General features: G+C 34.5%; 1 pseudogene; it reads left to right on the top strand.

Moving 5' to 3' along the window:
* LOC112310559 (neuronal acetylcholine receptor subunit alpha-9 pseudogene) lies at positions 1-27,361 on the top strand (annotated as a pseudogene).
* The last annotated feature ends 440 nt before the right edge of the window (positions 27,362-27,801 follow it).

The following is a 27,801-nucleotide window of genomic DNA, read 5'->3' on the forward strand; positions in this document are numbered from 1 at the left end:
ATGAAGAGCAGGATGACAGCTAAGGGGGAGTGGTTAGAGGATGGAGGGATTGAGCAAAAAGGAAAAAGCACTCATGGACATGGACAACAGGGTGGTGACTGTGGAGCACAGGGTGGGTGGATGGAGGTGGAAGAGGATGTAACGGAGGTCAATGGTAATGGAAAAAATACAATAAAAATAAGTTAAAAAATAAATACTGTGTTTTCAATTTATTTCATGTTTAAAATATTTTCTTAATTTCCCTGAGATTTCTTCTTTATCCCATGAGCTATTTGGAAGTGTGTTTCTTAATTTTCAAACTTAAAATTTTCCATATATCTTTCTGTTATTGATTTCTAGTTGTTATAGAAACAATACTTTGTGTGATTTAATTTCTTTTAAATTTTTGAGAATTATTTTATACCCAGTCTGTATGTCTATCTTGATAAATATTGCATGTGCACTTGAAAAGAATGTTTGTTTATTTCCTTTTGGGTAAAGTCACCTATAAATGTTAATTAAGTTTTTTTTATAGTGTTATTTAAGTTTTCTAAACTCTTGTTTTATCAATTACTTAGAGAAAAGTATTGAAATGATCATCTATAATTGAGAATTTGTGTATTTCTTCTTTTTGTACTTAAAGTTTTTGCTTCATGTATTAATGAGTTATGTATTAGTTGAATGCCTTTTAGGAGTCTTTATAACTTATTGATTAAATGACTCTTATAATTATGAAATATTCCTCTTTATTCCTACTCATAATTCTTCTTTTGAAGTCTATAAGGTTTGATATTAATGTTGCCACTCCAACTTTCTTATGATTAGCATTTGTGTAGAATATTTTTTAAAAATCCTTTTGCTCTTAACCTATATTTCCTTTATATTTAAAGTGAGTTTCTTGGAGAAAGAATAAAAGTTTGTACTGCCTTTTCTTTATCTAATCATATGCTCTCAGTCTTCTAACTGGAAATTTACTTGTAGAGGTAAAGTATTTATTGCTAGATTTCATTGAAATCTACTGACTTCCTATTTTCTCCATTCCTTCTTTGACCCCTTTCCTCATTTTCCTGTTGTATTTTGGATTAATTACATATTTTAGCATTCCATTTTGTTTCCACTATTGGTTTATTAGCTATACTTCTATCCCTCACTTTCAGTTCTTTGTGACATTAAATATTTATGATCTGCTGGTGACAGAAGTCTCCGAGTTTACTTTTCTAAAAGTGTCTTAATTTTCCTTTCATTTTAAAAATAAATTCTTGATAGCTTGACAATTATAGCTTTTCAATTTGTTTTGTCTTTCATCAATTAACAGACGCTTTCCCACTGTTGCTCAGCTTACATAGTTTGTGACAGGAAGTCTAGCATCTTCCTCTTGTTACAAAATTCATCTCTTTTCTCTCTCTTTTTAAGGTGTTCTTTATCATTTATTTTCAGCAATTTGAGTTTGATCTGCCTTTATTTGGTTTTTCTTTATTTTTATCGTGTTTTAATTTTATTGAAGTTCTTGAATTCATGGTTTTAGTTATAATTTTTTAAAAACATGGAAATATTATTTAATTGTTGTTTGTGCCTCTCTTTCTCTCTCTTTTCCTTCTGATGCTCCAATTACATATATATTATAAAATTTTATAATGTTTGAAAAATCACTAATAATCTATTCAGTCTTTTTTTCCATTTGTTCTGTCATTTTTAGTAGTTTATACTGTAATGTCATAAAATTCACATCTTTCTTTGTAAGATGTCAATAGCAGAAACTCTGTTATTTCTGGGTATATTTATAGTGACTGAGTTTTCTCCTGTTTATGAGTCATGTTTTTCTTCTCATGTCTAGTAATCTTTACTGGATTATAAACATTTTAAACTTTACATTTGTGATATTCAGAATTTGTTGTATTCTTTCAAAGAGTGTTAGACTTTGTTCTGGTAGTCAATTTAGATACTTGGAAAAAAGTTTCATCCTTCTAAGGATCATTTTTACTAGAGCAGACCCAGAGTAGATGATAATATAAGATGAATTTGCTCTCATTATTCACATGTGATTCCTCTGAGGTGTCTACTGAATGCCTCGTGTATTATCCCTGAAGATTGGGAAATTGAATATAAGGAGGACCAAAGTGCCACGACCCTGAAGCTGCCTTTTTGGGATACTAGTTTTAGGTTGTTTATTAAGAAACAAATAGCCAAGATCTGGAAACAATCCAAGTGCCTATCAGTAGATAAGTGGATAAAAAAGCTGTGGTACATTTACACAATGGAATACTACACGTCCATAAAAAAGAAGGAATTCTTAATTTTGCTACAACATAGATGGATCTGTAGATCATTATGCTAAATGTAATAAGCCAGTCAAAGAAAGACTAATACCACATAACTCACTTATATGTGGAATCTAATGAACAAAATAAGGTAGCAAACAAAATAGAAATAGTAGCGTGGATACATGGAACAGACTGACAGCTGTCAGAGGGGAAAGGACAGGGGGTGGGGCTGAATGAAAGAAGGTGAAGGAAATAGCCAAAGAACAGATAAGAATGACAGGGATGGAGACAACAGTGTGGTGATGGCCAGAGGGAAGGGAGATAGGGGCTGGGTGGAGGTGGGCCAAGAAGGTGAAAATGGGGGCATTTGTAATAGTGTCAACAATAAAAATAAAGTTAAAAAAAGAAATGAAAAGACTCAGGAAAAAAACTTTGACTTTCTTTTCTGTCTAAAGATTCCGAATAGAAAAAGCTGCTTCAAGAAGGTGTCTCAAGGATTTACCCTAGCTTAATTTGAGTTAAATATGATAAATAGGAGTGCTTCAGGTAGGGGCCTGTTAGCTGGATATCCCCTGTGCTGAACTGAGTTAACTAGCAAGAATTTGCTTGTTATGTATGTTCAGGTTTTCTTTAACTAGCTGTAAATCACCCAGTCTCACTTCTAAAATTTAAGACCCTCTTCTCCCCATTTCATCCTTTGTCCAAAATGTCATACATACCCACCACTGCCTCACTGTCTGTGGAATTTCTCATGCTTATGTGAATCCCCACGTGCTTGTATTAAACCTTGATTTTCTCCTGTTAATCTGTCTCTGTTCATTCGAGTATTAGCCCACCTAGAAGAACATAGAAGGTGTGAGGAAAAGTATTAAATTTTTCATCCCTATGAATGATTCCTGGAAAAACTTTAGTTTGGGGAATTATGAAGCTTACTCCAGCCACCTTAGTATATTTATCCTGGGAAGTTATTATTTTCCCGCCCTCTTGCAGTTTCTCCAAATGCATATACAAAATAGATTTAAGCCAAAGACTAAAGGTGACCCTTAAGCTGGTTCATAGAGCTCTTTTCTTTGTAGTTTCCTTCTCTCTGGAATTCTACCCTACAACTTCTAGCCACTGTGGCCTCTCCAACTTTCAATCACTATCTCCACAGTCTTGTGAGAAATTGGGGGCCTGTTTAGCTTCCCCCAATCTGTGGCATGGTCTGGAGTCACCTCTAGGCTGACAGCTCAAGTAAATTGCATGTCACAACTTGCTTACTTCCCTTTTCTCAGGTCCCACAATCCTGTGGTGCCTGTTTCCTAATATGTGGGATAACTGTTTTCCACTGCTTTATATACTTGTCTAGTTGTCAAGTTAATACAAATTCAAAGAGAACATGAGACCCTGTTACTCCTTCATGACTGTAAACAGACATAATTTCATAATCTCATTGCAAAATCAGCCACCACCATGAGAGATAGTGTGTATTTTCTAAATCCACTTTGAATACAGAGCAATTGAGCCCCAGGTAGGATAAGAAACTTGCTTAAGGTCACATAAGTAACAAATTGTAGAGTACAGTTTAAAAATCAGTCTGGACCTTGTTCCTTAACCAAATTAGTTACTCTACTATTTCAGTTTTCTGAACAAACTATAAATGTAGTTATATGGTATCCATTAGACATCTAGCAAAACAGTGAATGTAGTTTAACTTTTCCTGGTATACTAAATATTCAGATATCAAACTGAATAAAATTATTGTTATGTCACTAGCTAAAAGTAAGCAGGACATTTCAACCTGCTCTTGAAAGCTTGAAGGTAAACATCATTCTTTCCAAACTGTAAACAGTCATTCATTCATCTAATACAGATGTACTGATCTTGGCACTGTTCTAGTTGCTCAGGACAATATACTTATAGAAAGAGACTTTTTCAATAATAATTTAAAGAGTTACCTAAAAAAAACCCTCCAAATCATTTAGTTATTTCTTGCAGAATCTAAAGCAGATGAGATTATAAGCAGGTGGAAGGTGTGAACCAAGACTAAATTATCTTTGTATCCTCCCAAACTGCTAGCTCATTCACTAACAGGCACTTTATAAGTATTGAATTTAATTAAAAAGCAGTTAAGAAGAAGTTTGATTTTCACTGCATAATTTGCCTCTATTTCTTGGGCTTGCCTAGAAAATCTAGAAGGCTGCCTTTTATCTAGAAAAAGCAGGAGTTATTATTTTTTAAATGGTAGGTCATGATATGTTACATCTGACATTTTCCCGAGTGACTATTTTCCTTAAGCAGTAAATATTTCATAGCAAAGCAGACTGTACATGAACATCCACGACTTCTGTTATTATGTTTTTCACCTCCACATTCTCCATTCCGTGTACTGCATTCTCCAGAAGCATACTCATTTTTCCTCAAGTGTTCATTTGTGCACATTTTCTTGGTTAATCTGATTTTATAACTTCATGGTAACTTAATTTTGCTTAATTCTAAAATGATAATTTACTCTTTGTGAGTTATTGGCAATAGAGTAAATGCAGTTTCTCTGATTGGTTGCAATAATTAAACCATAAGAAAGGTTAGAAATTGCACAGGCGTATTCTTTTCTAGTGTGACTACGGGCTTTCTTTTAACTCTGAATCCAGCCATCTTTCACAATGTGACTGAATTAGAAAAAGACTAATGGGGAGAAAAGGCATACAACTGTAACTGAATAACAATAAAAATTTTAAAAAAAGAAAAGAAAAATGCTTAAAAGCATGTTTGGAAAAAAAAAGAAAAAGACTGAATGTTGAGGAGGAATGGGTCTTTTCAGGATGGTAGTTAACATTATACTATTATTATTGTATACTATTAATTCCTTGTAGTAGAATAATATTGGACTGAGTAACTAAGTAAAAGTTGTATTTTGTTATTTTTAAAAAATGGATGCTATTTTGAAATGTAGCCATTAGATATGTTTAATGATAGTAAGTGATCAATGGAAACAAAATGAGTAATGTAGGGAAATACATTGATCCATAATTTGACATCACATTCACAGCATTTTAGAGTTTAAAAGGAGCTGTCTACTTCAAGCCCCAATTTATATTCAAAGTATCTGCTGTTCAGAGATTAAGAGATTTATCCAAAGTAATATGTAGTTAGTCAGTCAGGACTTCTGAGTCACAGTTCAGGATATTTCCATCAATCAATACTGAGTGTTTTCTTTGCCGTGAGCTACTCACTCATAAGATGTCAAAATCACCATCTCTTTCCCTTTAGAAAATGTCTGCGATTAACCTGCTGTGCTAGGGTGAGAAACAAGTTTCTCACACAGGCGTTTACACCTCATTGGCATTTTCCCATGGGGCTCCAAAGTGCACTTGAACAAAGTAAGGAAGCAGAAAAGATAAGGGATTGAAGAAAGTAGAACCATAAGTACTGTCAGAGAGAAAGGGCTACTTGAAATACCTAGTAACCGGTTCATATGGACTGGTGAAACAAGATAAAAAGGAATGAATCGAGCTGTTAAAGCAAAGTCACTACTTTTTGATTGAGAAAAATGCATAGTTCAAGGCTAGGAGTTTTCAGACTATTATAAGGACTCAAAACTTTACCTTTATTTCTTAGATTGTGTCTACGTTCTTGAGGGCTGAGGTTTTATTTTAATTTTCTTTGAATATTAATGTGAGATATTCTGATAAGTGTATGTATTAAACAGTTTTATTTAAATCAAAGTAAATCTGGCACTCTAAAAGACTGTGCATTTGAGAAAATTTACATTGTAAAAGCCAACAGTTAAACTTTGGTGGGGGGAGGAGAAGTGTAATAGTAATTTGTTCCCATCAGAAAATAGAATTATCCTTCAAGGTTGAGTGGATATAATTGGCCATCATATAACTCACTTGACAAATAGTGCCTTCAGGCAGTGTGGCTGTAATAATTGTTCAATTACATACTTTTGGCTTTCAAATGACCAAAGCCATTATTATGTATCACATTAATAGATATACAGGCATAATTTAAGCACACGGATAAAATGTTTTTTGGGGGGAGATGAGTTTAGCTTTGAAATTAAGCTGTAATGTAATTACCTGTAATTTTTAGTAATTATAATTTAATTCCCTCTAATCTAATAATGGTGATTATAGTTAATCAAATAATTTTACCAAATGCAATCTCTGTTATCAAATCAAAATGCAAGAAGACTGTTCCTTTTTGAATTTAATAAAACTGGTAAAAAAAAGTATTTGTTTTTGTTAAAATAGAAGTTGTATATTTCCACGATAAACCACCTAGGATTTGAAATGTGTTTACTGTATCTGGGGTAGTCTGAGTACAGAGAAGTTCAAAGTACTTGAATTATTTGTATTTATATAAACTCTCTTTATTGACCACAACACTGTATTTCTACAAAAATAATGTTTATTATGCTTGAGGAGCTTCATCTTATGTAGCCCAATGGAAGAGTGAGACATCAGGAGACATTTTAAATTCAAAAGAGGGATGGTTTGCCATAGTTATCACACGCCTAAATCTGTGACATATTTACTTTTATACATGTGACATTCAGAATTCATTTTTTAATTTATGGAAATGGTCAATTTAGAAACCTCACAGTGTATTACGAAATTATAGCAGAGAATCATAAACAAGCTAAAACAAAATTGGAACAGAGGCGGGAAACTAAACAAAGGTAATAATAAGTAGCTTCTTAACAAGGGAAGGGCTTTATTATCTGAGGATTTCAGAACACTAAGGTCAATTTTGTTCTTTTTTTAAAGGCAAGTGAAGTGTGAATGCTAACTGGAAAATCATATTTAATACATTGTTTGACTCCTAGATTTCAAAAGAATTTCAGTCCTGCTATCGACAAAGGTGAGCAAAAGTTTTATAGTTGAGTATTTAGCTTAAATATTAGAAAAAAAAGTATCTCTGGTTGTAGTTGGAAGGTGAGAGACACAGCGAAAGTCACACTGCAATAATGTAAAAAATAAAAATGTAATAACATAATCAATAAAATGTACTTAAAAATGAATAAATTTAATACAAAGAAAAATATATCTCCAAGTTTTCTACTTTGTAAGACTCCTTTTCATTTGTGTCCCTTGCAGGTGGAGTACCTCCATTTATTGCCCAGTTACATTAATACATTATACATTTTAAATACATTTTAAAATCATTTCCTTTTCACTGTCTCACTTGAGATACACAATTATTCCTGCTTGCTCTGATTTAAAACTGTGAGATTTGACTGGGTTTATGAAGCTAGTTTTGTTCAATAGCAAATTTTTCCCACTGAAATTTGGGTAACAGCCATTCAGTTTTAAAAAGCACACATTCATGACATCCTTGGCAAACACGGAGATGGGTGAGTTACAGGATGGAGGAAGGAAGATGCCATTCTCAGAAAGTTCCTCATATAAATTTTAGATCTAAATTTCAGAATGGGACTCTTTTTTTTTTTCAATTTAACCAATGATCTTTTTTTATTGTTATTCAAGTACAGTTGTCTCCATTTTCACTCCACAATGCACCCCCACCCCACCTCGCCCATCCCCATTTCTCAGCCTCTAACCTACTCCCTTTAGCTTTGACCATATACTCTTTATACATGGTCCTGGTTTTATTTAGAAAATACAACTCACATCTTATATTGGTTGCTAAATGAATACTTCAATAAATAATTTATGTATGGACACACACATATACACATGTGTCAGTGCAGCAATTGAGGCTGGAAATAGAGACTGTGTTCATTGCCTCTATGGCTTTGGTGAAACCATGTGCTTTTATGAGAGTCACGGGGACACTGCAGCCGTCAGTGTTCTGGAGGCAGAGCCATAGGCACATTAATTTTTAAGGAATGGACAGGGGAAAGAGATCCGCAATGAAGCAGGAGAAATAACCGTCAGAGTTATTAGGAGAACTCAGGAATAGTTGTTTCCCAGAAGTTCGTGGAACAGAGAGTGTTAAGAAAAAGGAAACAGTCTACCTTCTATTAACAGAGATCGTCAGGACAACAGACACTGAGTATTTCATTGTATGTAGCAACATGAAAGTTCTATAAAGTAATAGGCCAAAAGCACCTTTTTCAGGCCCTCTTTGCCAGAGCTGCCTGGACCGCATAAAGCATGACTGACCCTAATTGTTTTATGAGCCTTTATTCTCAGGACTAGAAAATGACTGAGAGCACCCTGAAAGCACAGATGTTCCAGGAACCTATGAAACAAGATGTACCAGACCACAATTACGGCACCACCCAGACCAGACCCTGCGCCCAAAAATAACATCGAAACAAATTGAAACCTAACTGAAACATCCTGCTCTACAACCACTCCATTACTGAATAAAAGCCCAAAGCCCTAACTCCTCCGGGCTGGTGCATTTCCCTTCACCTAGCCCTTACCCTCCCCGGGGAAAGTAAAAATAAAAACTTCTACTCTCTGGATTTTCTTCTTTTTGTGAATTCCTTCACAGCCCACACCACTGACCACTCGAACATAAAGTACGTAGTAGTTTTATTTCTACTTTAAAGATAAGGAAACTGATGACAAAAGCATAGGTAATTTACCCGACGTATTGCTGGTATTAAGCACACAATCAAAATTCAAACTCAAGTCTGAAAGCCTGCAAAGCACATGTCTTTCTCTATCTGTATGTTCAACATCTGAATATAGTTACTGTTCAATATGTTGAAAGGATGCATGAGGGAATGGGGACATGCAAGTGATTTTGATAGAGTTTCATATATATGTATATGGGGCCTGTTTGGAAAAAGTCCAGCCTTTGTTAATATAATAAGAATGGTTTGTCTGACATTAATGTAACCTGACAGCCAAGGAGAGTGGACCAGAATGCACATGCGTGAATTATGACTTCACTGTACTAGTCAGTGCGGGTGGTAGACACTGTTGAGTGAGCATGTGTACTGTGTGGCTGTCACATTCAAAGTGACTGAGCGAGTAGAGCAACAAACCTGCATCAGATTTTTCATTAAGCTTGGACATTCCTGCACAGAAACTACTCGGAATATTCAGAAGGCCGCAGCTATGGGCAACTGGTAATTGGCAGCTTCATCACATCTTGAGCAGAGTACTTTGGTGAAACACCGAATCCCCCAGGTGACTCAGCCCCTCTATAGCCCAGATTTGGCGCCCTGTGACTTCTGGCTTTTCCCAAAACTAAAATCACCTTCGAAAGATGATTTCAGACTGTTGATGAGATTCAGGAAAATATGACAGGGCAGCTGGTGGTGATGGGGAGAACTGTGTGAGGTGCCGAAGTACCTACTTGAAGGAGACTGAGGTGTTACTGTCCTATTTACAATGTTTTTCTTTAATAAATGTCTCTGTTTTTCATATTACATGTCTGGTTACCATCTAGGGAGACTATAGATATAGGTGAAATTGATAGATATAGATGATATAGATATATGCACACACACATATATATCTGAGGGAAATTACACACATACACACACACACATTATGACCTGAATTTCATTGCACCAAAATTCATATGTTGAAATCTTAACTGCTGGGAGCCTAGAATGTGACTATATCTGGAGGTAAGTCCTTTGGAAAAGTAAGTAAGGTTAAATGAGGTCATATGGGTAGACTTTAATCCAATCCGACTGGTATTCTCAAAAGAAGATAAGATCTGAACACATAAAGAGCTCCCAGTGATGCATGAACAGGGAAGATAGGGAATGTGTGGTTGCAGGGAGAAGGTAGCCAACTGCAAGCCAAGGAGAGAGGCCTCAGAAGAAACTAAACCCCCACAAATGCAAAAAATCAATTTGTTATTTAAGCCAACCAGTCTGTCTTATTATTTCATGGTGGCCCTACCAAACTACATATATACTCCACCAGTGAACACTATTCTTCATCCTCTTGCCACGTGAGAATATAATATTGAAAAAAAAAGATTTTAACTCCAATGTATTTTTGATAGTTTTCACTGACATAAGCTCTTCAGAAGGCAATGTATAAGAGCTGGCAAATTTTTAAATGTACACATATAATTATTTATCATTTCAACTCCTAGATTATATACTCAAGAAAAACTTTTGCACACGTGCACAAGGAGTCGTTTATACACTGTGTATATGGGTAAAAAATAAAACCGTAATAGTCAATCTAAACATCTACCCATAGAAATACATATATGAATATTATGGTTCACTGGGCAGCTCAGTTGGTTGGAGCATCATCCCATGCACCAAAAGGTTGCAGGTTCAATTCCTGGTCAGGGCACATTACTAGGTTGTGCTTCAATCCCCAGTGGGGCGCCTATAGGAGGCAACAGATGTATGTTTCTGTCTCTCCTCCTTCCATTCTCTCTAAAAATCAATAAAATATATCATTGGGTCAAGCTTAAAAAAGAATATTATGGTTTATGAATACAGTGGTGTGTTAAAATGAGTGAAGTAGATTTGTCTGCGTGAACATAAATATAAAGAAAGGATACAATATTAAATGAAAAAGCAAATTGCACAATGATACAAGCAGTATAATGTCATTAATATATATTTAAAATATATAAATACTAAAACCCAATATAATATATTATTTCCTAATATATACACACATATGTTATAAAATATTAAATTATATTATAATTATAAACAAATTCATGATAATGTTATGCACTGATGAAGTTTAGAGGAGAATTGGACTGAGGGGAACAAAACATTTGTTTAAACAATGTTCTCCATGTTAAATACATGTATAATATAAAATAAAAAATAAAAATATTTTCACTAATAAGATAATTTTGTTAATTATGAGAAGTGATATCATCGGTGTTAATTGCAGCTTTTAAGATAATTTTTTTCTAAAATATTCAGGAAAAATAAATAAACAAAAAAATAAATCCTAAAAGAGTATTATATTATGTACTTTTAGAAGCACGGAAACTTTCCACACTGTGGCTAAAACTAAGATCTAATTGAAGAAAATCCCTCTGTCTTGAATTTTCAGTTTGTGTGACCCTGTGTTTAAGACATTGTTGTACTATTACATCCAATTGATATTAGTTAAAGAATACCATTAATAGAAAATTGATGAATGTGTGACATTACTTAAGATGGAATGACCATTTTTGAGACCATTTTATGAAAATGCTTATTTTTGCTTATTTGTTTCTCTGTTTCTGTAATTTCTTGAGAATAAGGAGGTTATTTTTCCCTTTCTTTTAACTTATTTTCAGTCTTGTCTTGGGGCTCTCTGAGTGAAAAGACAAGCCCGCTGAAATGTATAGACAGGTAGGAATTGTTCAGCAGAAGGATGAGTCCTACTGGGAATTTCTCAACTCGTTTCTACTAGGTAAGCACATGATCTAACTTTCTCATGGATAAAAGTAATGCATGTAAATACACTAAATCTTTCTTGAAGTTTAAAATTAGAGTTGATCTTGTTTAAAATGCAAGAGTTGCAATCTACCTTAAAGTAAGGAGGTATTGTAATTTACCAACCTTTACAAAATCAATAGTCATTTCTAGCCTATCCAGCTGTCCCAAATTTTGCATTTTTGACATTTTTACAAAATTATCTCCTGGCTTTGCTGTAGTAATTTGCATTGATTGCAATGCACTTGATCAGAGACAAAGCAATAAACTGCAAGTCCTAATGCTGCTAAAGTCAGCAAATAAGCCAGTTATGGTTTCATTTTTTTAGTTTTGCTTTTTTAGGCCTTTAAAAAATACCAAATTGTATCAGGGAATTTTTGTGTTCTTGAACTTATAAACCATCTTCATACCAGGCTTGGCTAAACCATCTAAGCTAAAGCTAACTTCATTATCCTAAATGTTAATAATTGCATTTCAATAATGGCTTTCATTAAAGTACCTCCAGGCGCTTAACACACATCAATTAAGGTACAGCACGCCCCTGTGAAGCAGGTCAGGATTATTATATCCTCGGAGACACAATGAGGTTACTGCCTGAAGGTCATGGAGCAAATTAACAACCGAGTAAGTAGTAGAAGACCGCAGTTCGAACTAAACTCTTCTTTTCTCTCTCAATATTATATTCAGTTTCCTAAATGCTATCTGCATTTTGTTCACCTTAAATTATAAATGAAGTGGAAATTCAATATTTCAAATACTGTGAACTTCAAATACATAACTGTAGGTAGCTTAACCAATTCAGGTCTACACAAGATTGATCAATTAATGTCACAATTTTTAAACATTGCTTGGGTGAACTTCCTGCTAGTGACAAATTATTAGTCTTAGCCACATGGATTTTAAATATTAATGCTAGTATTAATCTTTATGCATAATTTTCCCATAAATCCCCTGAGTAAAATTATACTTATTTATGGGTTGAGTTACTCCTTATACTTCCTACAGCAGCCAAGTCAGTACTAAAAATTATACATAGTGAATAGCTGATCAATATCATACCCTGGCAGGGACTAAAATAAATAGTTAATAAAGAAATAATTGCTTCCTGATAGACGGAGGGATGTTAAGAACTGTATAGGAAATGGAGAAGAGAAAGAAATTATACGCATGATCCATGGACATGAACTAAGGGGGGGGGATGCTGGTGGGAAGGGGGGCACCAGGCAGAGGGGGGACAAGGGGAAAATGGGACAACTGTAATAACATAGCATCAGGGAACCTCAACTATAATAAAATATATTTTAAAAAGAGAAAAATGTACTTCCTGATAGAGTATGTTGTAGTACCTAGCTGGAAAAGTATCTTGCTTTGACAGGCATTTCATTATGGAGCTCAAGAGCATGGTTCAGAGAAATTCAACTAGAAACAGTTTGGCAAAGGGAAACTAAAATGATGGAAAGGGTGGTGAGACACACACATACTCAAGCAACAATGTTAGGTCTTGTGGGTCTAAGACGATGAAAGCCGTGGGTGATATGGTAAAATTTAATAAAACCAAGAAGTGCGTGGCAGCAGGTGTTTAAGGACTTAAAATAGGAGCATATAATTCCTTGACTTTTGAAAGAAATATCTTAAAACCATGGGAACTATGTATATAAAGAGCAGGCAAAAATTATATAATGAATATGTAAATATTCCCAGAATGGCAGTAACAGAAAGTATAAAAGATTCAAAATTGTGTTAGGTACATTCCATCATGATAGTTGAACTTTATACCTAACTTACTGGATTAGAGATGTTTCAGAAAAACAACCACATAGTAAAAAGTATTGTTCATTTTAAATGGATGTTATTGATGAAGTTTATATCTTGGTCACTAGATATTGAATATTCATTTCTTTTGTATAAAATGATTTTTCACATAGCATACATAACTGATTTGAATAAGTCACTGTGGTCACTGACTATGCTGAGGCACAGATGCACCATTTTCCCTGACAGCTGATGATCTGTTTCATCACCCAACCTCTCAACTTCTACATCACATGTCTGTTATAGGCAAGGGTGTTAAACATCTTTTGAGGTTAAATATCAGAGTTATTCTTGTGGATAGAGAGACTTTTAAGCTTTTGTTTGTTTATTCTGTTTAAATTTCTGCTTAACTCAATTAAAATATTCTGCATAATTCATCTTCCTCTTGTTGAGGTTCTCTTATGCTGCAGGTATTTTTTTTTTTTTTGCTTTAGCAGTTTCATTAACCCCCAAATCAATAAACTATGTTTTAGCATGAAAATTTAAAGGGGTAGAAAACCTTAATGCAGAATATGATACTTACATGTAATGTGCAGATGACAACATTAATGATAATGTTATTTGGTTCCAAAAAGCCCATTTCACCCAAGATGGGTTTTATTATTTGTTTTTATTTTAGTTCTTAGTCATTTTAGGACAACCTGGATAAGGAACATGTGATAATCTCTGAACTTTGTATAGTTCTCTCCTAATCGACACCATGCATCTTGCAAATTTTCTGTTTATTATTTTCTTAGTTACAGGCACAACTGGCAATTGTGGGTGGGTGGCAATGCCTACTAAATGTATGTCCCTTTGAATATCATATGACAAACTCTGACCCACATTTTATGGGCCAGCAAATATGAAAAAATCATGGGGTAAGTCTCACACTAAATTTCAAAATGTAAATCAATGTTACATTTTGAGTTCTGTTTACTCAAAACAGAACTGACTAAAAATTTGGTAACACTTTAATAATTTTTAAAAATTCAGTTCATGGTGAGGCAACATAAATGAAGAAAACCTACTAACCATTCAGGAAGATGAGGGAGGGAGCGCTCAATAACAAACTTAAAACTAGGGCAGTTTTCCGCTTTTTACTGCATTGCAGGTATGAGCAAAGTGTGGGCTGAGTAAGCACGTGGAGAGAAGGGTAATTTCAAATTATTAATTTTAACTGTGTTTTTTTACACTAATATTGAGGTCATTATCTTATAAAGAGCAAAGGATGCAAAGGAAAATATCAAGAAGAGCTACCTATTAATTTAGAGGAATGCTAATTTAATTAGTTTCCCTTATTTTTTGATAAGACCTAACAAAATTGTGCACTCCATTCTGGCCATCACATGAAGATAAAATGAGATAAGGGAAAGGCCATTGAAACCATAGTACTGGAAAAAAAATCCAGCTCAGATATGCCTCTTTAACTCCATTTAAGCATTCTTTAAGTAGAAAAGCAAAGCAGTATAACAAAAAAGAAAAAGATAGAGACACTTCATTTCCCTCAATGAACTTGCTGAGAAAATATCAACTAAAATTGCAATCTTCATTTCATTGTAGATTACTCTAACACATAGTTAATTTTTAAATAATTAAAAAAACATAAAATATATAAACACAAAGATGTGAAATAACTGCTTGAGCTCCTGGGCAAAATTACAACAAAGGAAATAGTGATTCCCTCAACTATGACTCTTATTCTATTACCTCTTACAGGAAGTGCTGTTGAGACTTCTATGAGCTACCTATTTGGGAGGGCATTTGAGACTCGATTGAATGATTTTACAACACACACACATCCTTTAGGAAAGTCAGGTGCCAAAAGTGTAATGGTTAGAATTAATGTACTACAATGCAAAGAGCAAATTTGTAATTGTGCCCAGAAATTGGAATAGGGCAGAATATCCATGGTGCAGAGCAAAAAATGGCTTCCATTTCAATGCTGTCTGTCTACAGATGACGCTAGTGGTAGCATAGGGCTAAAGCTCGGCACAGTGATAGGAAATTTTGTCACAGAACTGAAATTTTCTCTTGGAAAAGAGAAAAGCACAATACCCCAAACCCCTATACAGAGATGGCAAATTCATGGTCCTTGCTTCCAAAGTACTTGCATTTTGGAGAAAGTGAAAGATACAGGCATGCAAATGGCTATTCTGAATACAAGGAAATATTATTACTAGGTTCAAAATGTAGCGTGCATATATGGCCTTTATTATGTTGAAGATGGCTCCTTCTATTCACACTTTGCTGAGTGTTTTTATCATAAATGGGTGCTGTACTTTATCAAATGCTTTTTCCACATCTATTGATATGATCATGTGGTTTTTGTCTTTGCTGTTGTTTATGTGATGTATTACATTTACTGATTTGCAAATATTGTACCATCCTTGCACCCCTGGCATGAATCCCACTTGATCATGGTGTATGATCTTTTTAATGTATTGCTGGATGCGGTTTGCCCATATTTTGTTGAGGATTTTAGTGACTGTGTTCATCAGTGATATTGGCCTGAAGTTTTCTTTCTTTGTTGTGTCTTTATCTGGTTTGGGGATTAGGATGATGCCAGCTGCATAAACAGCATTTGGGAATTGTCTGTCTTCTTGAATTTTTTGGAATAGGACTTGAACAGACACTTCTCCAAGGAGGACATACAGAGGGCCCAGAGACATATGAAAAGATACTCAGCATCGCTAGCCATCAGAGAAATGCAAATTAAAACCACAATGAGATACCACGTCACACCAGTGAGAATGGCCATCACAAACAAATCAACAAACAACAAGTGTTGGAGAGGGTATGGAGAAAAGGGAACCCTAGTACACTGTTGGTGGGATTGCAGACTGGTGCAACCACTATGGAAAACAATATGGAATTTCCTCAAAAAACTAAAAATGGAACTGCCTTTTGATCCAGCAACTCCATTGTTGGGATTATACCCTAATAACCCTGAAACTCCAATTCAAAATATCCTATGCACCCCAATGTTCATAGCAGCACAATTTACAATAGCCAAGTGCTGGAAGCAACCCAAGTGCCCATCAATAAATGAGTGGATCAAAAAACTATGGTACATTTACACAATGGAATACTACACAGCAGAAAGAGCTCCTACCTTTTGCGACAGCATGGATGGATCTAGAGAACATTATGCTAGGTGAAATAAGCCACATGGTGAAAGCCAAATACCACATGATCTCACCTATAAGTGGAACCTCATCAACAAAACAAACAAGTAAGCAAAATATAACCAGAGACATTGAAATTAAGAACAAAATTACAGTAACCAGAGGGGAGGTGGGAGGGGATAATGGGGGGGAAGGGGGAAGGGATTTCGGGAACAGGTACAAAGGACACATGGACAAAACCAAAGGGGAGTAGGATCAAGGGTAGGAGGTGGGATGGCTGGGGTGTGGGGGAGTGGTGGTGGTGGGAAATGGAGACAACTGTAATTGAACAACAATTAAACTAAAAAAATGTTTAAAAAAACATAGCATGTAAAGTGCTGTGTGAGTGAAGATAAAGAAGTTATTAATTGTGATGACCATCAATACTGGCCTCAATGAACAGCTAGTACTGAGGTAATTTTGAGTTGTGTATTAAAATACAAATTTAAAATTAATAAGCACATAAGAAAATGAAGCTAGAGGTGTGAATAATAAAATGAAGCATGGAAAGAGAAGGGAGAAAATGTCAAAATATTGGAGATTATCTGTAATTAAGTAGTGAATGAAGACAGAAGACTTAGAAAAGAAGAAAGAGATGTGGTCAAGTGGAATGGGAGCTAGGAGAGAAATGTATCTCACAAAGGAAGGTTTTGGGAGAGTTGAGTATTAAATGTGCGGTAACCAAATTCTGTTGAGAGATATTCACAATGAAGAAAAGAAAGATAGCTGATGGATTTTGTAATTAGCTGATTATTATATTACATGAGGTTACTAAGTGAACAGATATACATATAAATAAAATATAGTAATAATTTTTGGGTGAGTAAAAAGAGACACAAAAAGATAGCTTGAGAAACAATGGGTGTCCCAAAAGTAGTTTCATCATTTCTTTTTACAGTGAAGAGATTTGAAAATTATCGGGCTAAATAAAATGATCTAGTAAAGCCTAGAGGCAGAGAAAGATAATGAGATACTGAGACAGACACATATATACAGGTACAGAAATGCAACTGGATGAGATATGAGGAGATATGGATCAATAGAAGAGACATTTCTTCTGAAGAAGACTGGAGGGAAGAAAAAGAAATACATGGGGACACATGATATCACCTCAGACAAGAGGCTGTATAGAAGAAAACATCAGAAACACACCGCAGGAGAGGAACCTGGGGTGGTTTATGCCAATGTGGAAAATGAGAAAGTGGAGGTGTATTTTGAGAACACTGTGAGGGGACAGTAGAAGGCAAGCAGCTGGGATGAATGAAGTGAAGCAGAACTGCTTTCTTGGCCCTGAGAGGAAGAAATTGAGTATCTTCTCTTCCCAGAATAAAATTGAATGAATTTATGATTATCCTATACTAATACTATGAGATTTACTCATTAATCTGTACTTCAATATCTACAATCCACTTAAATCGTGTGTGAATGGTGAGTTGGGTTCAGTTTCATTTTGTTTCACATTCATATCCATTTGAATCAGCCCCCTTAACAAAATATTTTTTGTTTACTCTCTTATCTTCCATGTCAACTTTGTAATAAACTAAAGCTCCATGTATGTGTAGCTTTGTCTCTGGACTCTTGATTATATTTGTCTACCTTTGAATCAGTAAAATGCTATCTTAATTACTGTTTCTTTATAGTTATACATTTGCTAATTTCTTTTTATCAGCCATCTATTTGACATCAAGTAAATTACACCCTCCTACCTTGTTCTTCTTCTGCGAGAGTGACTTGGTCAATTTTCATCCTTACGTAAGCATTAAGTTTTTAAAAGAAGTATGTCAGTTTTCACAAAAGACGAAATAGAATTTTGTTCTGGGAGTAATGAGTGCATAGATAATTTTGGGAAGAATATCTTTAAAAATGAGCTTTTTAAGGGTGAAGGGTTTGTAGGAACAATTATAAAGGACACATGGACAATAATGGGGGGTGGGGGGTGGGGTGGGGGGTGGAAATGGGAGGGAGGTGGGGAGGGCTGGGGATTAGGCTGGGGTGGGGGGAAAAGGCAGAGAACTGTACTTGAATAACAATAAAATTAGAGGGGGAAAAATCCATCTCTTACAAAGCTTAATTAAAACTAACTACAGATGACGTGTGGTAGAACTATGTACCTGAAACCTGCATGATTTTGTTAACCAATGTCACCTCAATAAGTTTAATAAAAAGGAAAAAAAATGAGCTTTTTAAGTCAGTGAACATGTTATATGCTCCATTTATTTATACCTAGATAAATTTTTCTCACTAATATTTTTATAGCTTTCTGTGTTGAGTTTTCCCATATCTTCCATTCACTTTATTCCTCGGTATTTTTAAAAACATTTTTATGTTATTGTAAGGTTTCTTTACATGTGCTTCAAGAAATGTCTGTTATAAGTGGAATAGTTTAAAATTTCATGTTCTAATTTTTTGAAGTCAGGATGTAGATATGCAATTAATTTTGAAATATTGTCCTCATATTCTGCTACCATACTAACTTCACTGATTAACTTTAATAATTTATTCAAATTATATTGTCTGTGGATAATGAGAGTTTCATTTCTTTCATTATAATACCTACATATTTTATTGTTTTTTATTGATATTGGCACCGGCTTTGTACCCTACTACAAAATTATGTGGAATATACAAGTGGTGGTAATAGAAAACTTTGTTTCACTCTTTATCTTAAAGAGAAAATGTGCAACATTTGCAATTAAGTATGATGTGTGCTGTAAATTTTTGCTCATAGTTTTAAAAATTAAAGAAGTTCCTTTTATTAGCAGTTTGCTAAAAAGTTATCTTATCATTAGATAGTAAGTTTTATCAATGCTTTTGTTTCATTTGACTGAATTGAGCATATAATTTTATTATTTTTTAATATAAAGATCTGTTGTTAAGGACATACAGTTTTAGAATTTTTATATATTTATAGGGTACTGAAACTTTAATTATTATTCCTATTCCCATGACTATTCCTATTTATCCTTGGAAAAAATCCCTATCCTTAGAATACACATTCCCTGATATTAATGTAATTATTTTATTTTGTTTTGGCTACTAATTCCATGACATATTTTATCCTTAACTTTACCTTAAAACTGTTTTTCTAATAATTTGGACACATTTTAAATAGTATATAATCATCTTTTAATATTACATAACTCACAATTATCTAGTCTTTTAGCTGGAGAATGTAGTCTATTTAAATTTAATGTAATTACTGATATATTTGGGTTTAAATATACCATCTCACTTTAGCTTTCTATTTTCTTCATATTTGATATTCCCTTTTCTTCCTTAAGTCTTTTGAAATTATTCATTCAGATATAAATTATAATTATTGATACATATAGTCAATACTCATTTTTATTTTCTTACATATGTATCCTTTCATTGTTTTCCATTGCTTCCCTAATTGACAAGCTATCATCTGGTAACTTTTTCCTTCTGCCTAAAGGACCTTTTATATTTCCTTAATGTGCATCTACTGGTGACTAAATTAACACTATTTGCTTTTTTAAAAAAATCTTCATTTCAAATTTATTCTTAGAAGTTATCTTTGCTTGATGTAGAATGTTATGCACGCAATTAAGTTTTTAAACAGTTTGACAATAACGTTCTATCATATTTTATGATACTTGCATTAGTATTACTCCTTTGAAAATACTTTTTCTCTCCTAAGACTTTTAAGATGTTTTTTGTTATTGGTTTATAAGAGTTTTATATTCATGTTCCTAGCTGTTCTTTACCTTGTATTTATTTTTGTTAAGGTTCATATGGGTTATAACACCTATAACTTAATGGCTTTCAAAGATTTTTAAGAATTTTCATCTCTTTTATTATATATATTTATTTATTATATATAATAGAATTTCATCTATTATATTTTATTATATATTAGATAAATATATTAGATAAATATGTATTTCATTATGTATTTTATTATGTAAAACATTTATTATATATATTTCCATTATCCCTCTTGGACTATACTTATATGTAAAAGTTTTTCAATCTCTCTTTCATTCCTCTTACCATCTTATGTCTTTTCCATCCTTGTTTATTTTCTCTCAGAATTTAGATGTATATTTTCTTTTGATACACATTTTCCAGTTTCTGATTACACTTTTAGCTACCTTCAGTATTCTTGTAAAATTGCACATTAATTTCTTTTTTAAGATTTTGTTTATTTGTTTTTAGACAGAGGGGAAGGCAGGGAGAAAAAGAGGGAGAGAAACTTCAATGTGTGGTTGTCTTTCACAAGCCCTCCACTGGGGACCTGGCCCACAACCCAGGCATGTGTCCTGACTGGGAATCAAATCAGTGACCCTTTGGTTTGCAGGCCAGCAATCAATCCACTGAACCACACCAGCCACGGCCGCACATTAATTTCTTAATATCAGTTGTTATACTACTTAATTCTCAAACTTTCATTATTTTTTGTGTTCTAATAAAACCTTATTTGTGATCATTGAAATGTGATTTGTAAATAATGTTAACATGTCATGCATGAAATATTTTTCTTTTTATTTTTTCAAGTCTTTAAAAATGTAAAAATACTTCTATCATGTTGGGCAAACAAAAACTGGCAGTGGGCCACATTTGTCTCATGGACCAGTGTCAGCCCACTTCCACCTTAAATTCTGGGCCAAAAGCTGCTTTTCACTGTCCTAAGAAAATTTTGATTAGTGAATATTTTTTTAATGAGATGGGATGATGAAATAAATTAACAAAAATGTCAGTGATAATACATTATTTTTTCAGCTTTTAATTCTTGGCCCCAAAATGCAATGTCTCTAATAGAATAAGATATTTAAAAATTTGTCTGATACCTGTATTATCTGGAGCTTCAGTGTGTCTGCTTTCCTTGTATGATTTTCACATTGTTCTTCTTGTTCATGCTGTCCTTACCTCCTATGTGCCCAGTTAATTTGATTTAATGAATTCATTTTATATGAAGAAAATGTAGAAATACTTGTTATTTAGCATAATTCCTCTGCTAAAACTGTGAGAAAGTAGTTGGAATCCGAAAAAGTACTTGAACTCTAAATATATATATATTATTATATGCATATATATAATTGTTATATATATAAATACAAATATAACAGAATTTGTTATAAATTGTATCATATATATAATATAGTTATATATTTTTCTTATATGTATTACAACCTCTTATAATTTAATTATAAGAAAACAGGCAAAATATTTAAAAGATACTTTTTAAAAGGATCATGTATTGATCACCTACATGCACATAAAAGGATGTTGAACATTATGAATCATCAGGGAATTGCAAATTAAATCCCACTGAGATAGCATCACAAATGAAAAAATTAACATGACAAACTATACCGAATGTTGAAATGAATGTGGAGCAACTAGAACTCTCATATAGTGGTGGGGGGGAAAATATTAATTTTAAATACATTTTGGAAAACATCTTGGTCCTTAAAAACTTTAAAGAAAACTTGCTATATGGTCCAGCCATGCCCCTCCTAGGTATTCACTCCAAAGAAAGGAAAACATATGCCCCCATAAGGACTTCTATACACATATGACAGGCAACTTTGTTTGTAATGGCCAAAGCCTGACTGCAACTCAAGTGTCCATAAAACATATCAGTGGATGAACTGATTTGGGCACGCACATGCAATAGAATACTACCTAGTGATAAAAAGGAATGGATTACTGATACATAAAACAACACAGATGAATTACAAAATTATCATGCTGAGAAAAGATGCAAGATCAAAAAGTGTGCATACTATATAATTCCATTTACACAGACTTCTAATAAAATGAAAATGTATCCATAGTAACAGAAAGCAGATCGGCGATTGCCTAGAGACAGGGGTGGATTTACGCATTAATTACTAAGGGGCACAAAGAAACTTTTGGGTGATCAAAATGTTTGTCTTTATTTGGGCAAAGGATCCACAGGTCTATACATTTCACATAAGTTACCAAATTGTTTTCTTTAAATATGTGCAGTTTATTGCACTTCAATTACACTTAAATACAGTTGGAAATAAAAAATGTTATGAAAAAATACATGAGTGTGCTTTGCATTTCTAGTTAGTAGTCATAGAAAGATCTATATCTATATTTATATCTATATCTTACACATCCATATCTGTATGTCTCTATGTATAATCCCTTCTAGCTAATGTAACAAATGTACAGAATTGGATACTGCATTTGTGCATATCTAAGACTACTCTCCAACTAATAAAGTCACAAACTGTGGGAAATAATAAGAAGTAACAATTTGAATTTTTATTGTTTTTCATATTGGTTAAGAACATTTTGCAAAGGGATCATATAAATAGTATTAGGGAAATTGGACACTATATACTTAATACAATAGATACTCTGTTAGGGAGAATTCACTGATGTGGTTTTCCCATACAACATATGTTGCAAAAGGGCTTCCAAGCTTTTTTTAAAAAAATTATTTTATTGTTGTTCAATTACAGTTGTCTGCATTTTCTCCCCACCTCTCTACCCCGCCCCAACCAAACCCACCTTCCTCCCCTGCTTCCACCCTCCCCCTTGGTTTTGTCCATGTGTCCTTTATAGATGTTTCTGAAAACCCTTTCCTCTTTTCCCATTTTTGTCCCCTCCCCCTCCCCTCCGGTTACTGTGAGATGTTTTATTGCACATTAACTTATTCCACTGGGCTTTTTTCCTGCCGTGACATCCAATCACAGCACAGCAGAATACACACATTGGCTACACTACTCTCTGGCCTCGCCTTTGGGTTAAAAACAGGAAGAAAACTAATCTTGTATATCTAGATTTTACAGATTACTATAAAGTTTGTCTACTGATAGTACTATGCCTCCTCTGTGTTTAGTCTTCTCATGAACAGCTGAAGAATTTTGCACTTCGGGCACTGGGAAGCTGTGAAAATGTAAATATTTATCAGGAGTAAACACTTTTAAATATTAAGGATCTGCATTTTTCTTATTGGGCCCAGTATGTTTGGGAAGACTATTATTTATCTTGTAGAATCAGTTAGAAAAGTCAATATTTGTGTGTATACATCAAATAATCTTAAAAGCACATGCAATGTATTGTGTTAATGCCATACACAGAGAAGAAACTAGGTAGAAATATTCAATATCTGAATTAATTTTTATACCATCAGCATTGCTTTTCCATTACATTGTGTTCACTCTTTATTACACAGCTCAGGTAAAAGAGTCATTATTTTCTTCGTAAAAGTGTATAATTTAAATCAAATGATGCTCACATAAGAAGAAAACAGTAGTTGAGTGGATGTGGGTGGATGAGATTTTCAACAGATGCCTCCTTCAAACTATTGAGGAAAAAGATTATCCTTTCATAGGGTGACCGCTTTCTCTTATTTCATCAGAGAGTTATGTGGTAGAGGTTGTGATGTTGCACTCAGACTTCCCTTCAGTAATGATGAAATTACTCCTGGTTTTAGCCTCAATTCTTAGCCCTCTTTGGAGATTGCCTCAAGCGGAGTAAATTGCCTTACCCGAGGATCCCTTAGTTGCGCCAGACTACATCAAATTACTGATCAGTGTGAAAGTATAAAGGCCCAGCCCCACTGCTTCTGTAATGGGTGGTCCCAGCTCTAGGGCTCCCAGGGAGGATCAGCTGAAACCTTATTTGGGACTGTATCACAGCTCAACTTATCCCTCCTGTCTAATCCTCCTTTGTCCCTGTCCTTTCTATAGGTGATTCTAAGAGCATTAACTATTAAACCTCCTGTACAGTATATCTGGCTTCAGAGTCTGCTTCCCAGAGATCTCAATTTATTATAAGATTTTAATCTTAGATTGTTTAAGTGTTTTATATATTAGGCCTGAAGCTTTCTGTATAACCACTGTATTCAACTAAGCAGACAATATTTCTCATGGGCTTTGATTACCATAAATATACTTTAATTCAGACTTTGATACTAAAATAGAAAATACCATTGAGGAATCTATAAATACATGTAGACCTTATTTTTATATCTGCAATATCATTCCTAACATTGGTTAGGGCCATGGTATAATTTACAGCTATGGGAAATTTTAAAATCTTTACTAAGTGTAACAAATTCCAGTTCATACTTTTGATGGTCTGAATGTTTGTGTTCTCCCAAAACGTATATGTTAAAATCCTAATGCCCAATGTAATATTATTAGAAGGTGGAGTTTGGGGAAGCGATTAGGTCCTGAGAGTGGAGTCTCCATGCATGGCATTAGTGCTCTATTAAAAGAGACCCCACAGAGCTCACTAACTCCTTAACACCATGTGAACACGCACCATGTGAACGGAAGTTGGCTGTCCACAGCCAGGAAAACACCCTCCTCACACAGCCATGCTGGCACCCTGATCTTGGACTCCTATCCTCCAGGAGTGTGAGAAATAAATTTATAGAGATGCATTTTAAATATGTCAAGATGACCATTATTCTCCAATGTTTTTATTTTTATTGACTTGTGAAATATAGGCAGTTTCTATTAAAAGTAGTTCTAAATAAATTGTGCCATATTTTTCTACAAATAATATACATTCAGCCCCTAGTCTTTCATATTAAGACTGGTGGTTGAAATATTCATGCATAAAAACATCATTATGTGATTTCATCTGATTAAAATTTTATTGTGTAGTTCCAGACTCATGAAACTATAACGTTTTCTTCCTCTAGATTACTATTCTTAGGGAAAATCACTTTGAAATGACCTGTTTTACAATGTAGTGTATTTTCAGCATCTATGTTCTGTTAATTAGCCAATCGTGTGTTTTGAAGGGTGTTTAACCTTTCTTTCATGTGGTAAGGTTAAAAAACACTAGAAAATAGAAACCTGGAAGAGTAGTTTATTTTTAGAATATTTTTTCCAGCCCAATCATCTTCTGTGCTACATTGCCTGAATTTCAAAACTTCTTTGACTTAAAATTACAACTATAGAATTAACCATTCTCAAAGTTATTTTTTGCAATAATATTTATTCTTCCAAATTCTAGAAAAATTGAAACAATATTATTCTAAATGGTAAAATGATCATCTAAATACCTGCATCATGGATAGAATAGAATTATACACATACACACACAGGGGTGGGGAAAAAGTAGGTTTACAGTTGTAATACAAATAAATAACACAGATAACACAGATATTAATAAATAATACTACAAGAATAAGCCCTGTTCCACATACCTACTTTTTCCCACCCCTTAAACTATATAAGGAATTCAAGATATAGTGAATTAATCAAAGCAGCCTTGTCTTTACTCCCCCCTTCCTTGCTACAGTTGCAAATGATAGATTTCTTCTCTATTGTTTCCATCATGTAGCACTAGAATTCACATAGTCATAGAGGAAGGTTTGAGATAAGTGCACTTTAGTGGTGTGCTGGAGTCAACACAGACTGGTTTAAAACTGCTGAGTGTAATGTAATTATGATGTGCCTTGTTGTGTTCCTCCTTGGGTCCAGCTTCTTTGGGACTCTCTTGTTAAAGGGAGTTACCTAAGAAAAAGAAGATCAAAAATAGGAACAGTAAAAAAGAGAACAAACTCACAGTTATTAACGACCACACATAAAACAAAAACGAGAGCAAACTAGGCAAACAACTAGAACATGAGGGTTGTCAATAAGAGAGTGGGAGGGGGAGAGGGGAGTAAAGGTACAGAGAATAAGTAGCATAGATGATAGGTGGAAAATAGACAGGGGGAGGGTAAAAATAGTGTAGGAAATGTAGAAGCCAAAGAACTTATAAGTATGACCCATGGACATGAACTATGGGGGGGGAATGTGGGAGGGAGGGGGGTGGGCAGGATGGAGTGGAGTGGGGTGGGAAATGGGACAACTGTAATAGCATAATCAATAAATATATTTTTTAAAAAAAGTGCTGAGTGTGCGGAGACATCTCCAACTTCATTGAGGACGTAGAGTGGGTGGGGGGGGTCATGGCATGCTTGCTGTGAAGAATGTGATATCTTATGGTTGCTGCTCTGAGCCTTATCCCAATGTGACATTCACTCTTCTTCTCAAGAGGAGGTCTCCCTTCTATATAGTCAATCTCCTCATCCTCTGTATCCTCATATCTTTCTGGCTCCCTTGAGTTTTTATCTCTCTGCAGCCTTTGGGGAAAAGGTCTCCCTGGATTGACCATCCTATTGGCCATGTCTGCATTTTAGCTCAAGGTAACAGAGATCATGCTCGACTCAGAAAATGCCCCTCTATTAGGAAAATACTATACAGCCGTGATGGCCTTGATCACAGCCTCCCTTGCCTTGACCATTATGGTGATGAATATATACTCTGTGGAGCTGAGGCCTGGCCAGTGCCACTTTGGGTCAGGGTGGTTATACTGAAATACATACCCAGGATCTTATTTGTCTATGACATGGGTGAGAGCTACCGTAGCCCCTGCCATGACCAGGAACAGGACCACCTGATGAACTTTTATGACAAACTTCCAGAGCCTAATCTGAAAACAGCTAGGAACAAACACCTTCCCAGAAAGGAGATGAACAAATTCATGGACATGGACAACGGTGGGGGGATTGACTGTGAGAGTGATAGGGGAGCTGGATAAGGGTGAGCAATGGGGAAAAAGGTGAGACAAGTGTAACTGAACAGTAATAAAAAAAGAATGACTTGGGATATCAGGGAGAGAACCTGCAGCATGCTGACAGTTACTGTGCATGGTACGAAGTGCTGATGAGGAATATCGAATACATTGCTGAGTGCCTCAAAGACCACAAGGCCACCAATTGCAAGGGGAGTGAATGAAAGAAGGTCACAAAAGTCATAGAGCGATTCTTCATGTGGATATTTTTCATTATGGTATTCGTGATGACTATTTTGATCATAGAAAGAGAACATTTGTAGGCATTTAGTTTATGGGGATAAATTAATAGAATTCCCTGTGATCTACTCTAATAATTCTTCCAAGTGATACATATGATTAAAAAAAGTGTTCACTGTGTGCCTCTATTCCCAAATCCACGAGTTTAGTGAGGTCACATTGGTAGCTTAAAATTGACATGGTAGAGATATATAGACCATAGAAACTGGCAAGCATTATAAATAAAAGCTTTTATCCCCAGGAAAACCAGTTGTTAAACATTTAACAGCTCTTCACTTCAATGCCTGTGTAAGGAGGGGTATGCTAGCGAGCCAGCTCTCTGAAACGTGCACAGTCAACCTTATTGATCCAGTATGAGCTGGCTCCAGCACACCATTGTATATAACTGCATTAACCCCATTTATATAAAACTTGTGAAATTATCTGCATGGCTCCTTTATTGTGAACAAAGTTGGCATTTTCA

Source organism: Desmodus rotundus, chromosome X (genome assembly GCF_022682495.2).
Source record: "Desmodus rotundus isolate HL8 chromosome X, HLdesRot8A.1, whole genome shotgun sequence".
NCBI classification, from domain to species: Eukaryota; Metazoa; Chordata; class Mammalia; order Chiroptera; family Phyllostomidae; genus Desmodus; species Desmodus rotundus.